Below are 1,057 nucleotides of genomic sequence, written 5' to 3'. Positions count from 1 at the left end.
CCAATTAATCCCATTCTTAAAGGAGTCTCTGAACCAAAACGTTAACCATGTCTCCCCTTTAATATTTTTGGACCATCTGGTGATCGGGTGGATCACCAGAGGTCAGGAGTTTGAGACCACCCTGGCCAACAAGGTGAACCCCATCTCTACTAAAAACACAAAAATTAACCGGGTGTGCTGGCGCAAGCCTGTAATCCCAGCTACTCGGGAGGTTGAGGTGAAGGGAGAATCGCTTGAACCGGAGAGGTGGAGGTTGCAGTGAACCGAGATCATACCACTGCACTCCAGCCTGGGGGACAAAGTGAGGCTGTCTCAAAACAAACAAACAAACAAACAAACAAGTTTTTATTTAGGAGAGACACAGATTCCTGAGAAATAGGGTCAATGTTCCCTGATCTCATCTAAAAAATAAACTCAGGGCCGGGCGCAGTGGCTCATGCCTGTAAACTCAGCACTTTGGGAGGCCAAGGCAGGTCGATAACCTGAGGTCAGGAATTCAAGACCAGTATGGCCAACATGGTGAAACCTCATCTCTACTAAAAATTAAAAAATTAGGGCTGGGCGCGGTGGCTCATGCCTGTAATCCCAGCACTTTGGAAGGCCGAGGTGGGTGGATCACAAGGTCAGGAGTTCGAGACCAGCCTGGCCAAGATGGTGAAACTCCGTCTCTACTAAAAATACAAAAATTAGCCAGGTGCAGTGGTGGGCACCTGTAATCCCAGCTACTCAGGAGGCTGAGGTGGGAGAATTGCTTGAACCCAGAAGGCGGAGATTGCAGTGCGCTCAGATCACACCACTGCACTCTAGCTTGGGTGACAGAGCAAGACTCCGTCTCAAAAAAAAAAAAGTTAAAAAATTAACTGGGCATGGTGGCAGGCACCTGTAATCCCAGCTACTTGGGAGACTGAGGCAGAAGAATCTCTTGAACCGAGGAGGCAGAGGTTTCAGTGAGCCAAGATCTCGCCATTGCATAGCAGCCTGGGCAACAAGAGCAAAAATCTGTCTCAAAAATAAACAAATAAAAATGAAAAAAAAAAAACCCTCAGAAAAATGATTC

The sequence above is a fragment of the Mandrillus leucophaeus genome, unplaced genomic scaffold (assembly GCF_000951045.1).
Source record: "Mandrillus leucophaeus isolate KB7577 unplaced genomic scaffold, Mleu.le_1.0 Scaffold367, whole genome shotgun sequence".
In the NCBI taxonomy this organism is placed as follows: Eukaryota; Metazoa; Chordata; class Mammalia; order Primates; family Cercopithecidae; genus Mandrillus; species Mandrillus leucophaeus.
The sequence above is the reverse complement of the archived record's forward strand: the minus strand, read 5'-3'. Positions refer to the sequence as shown.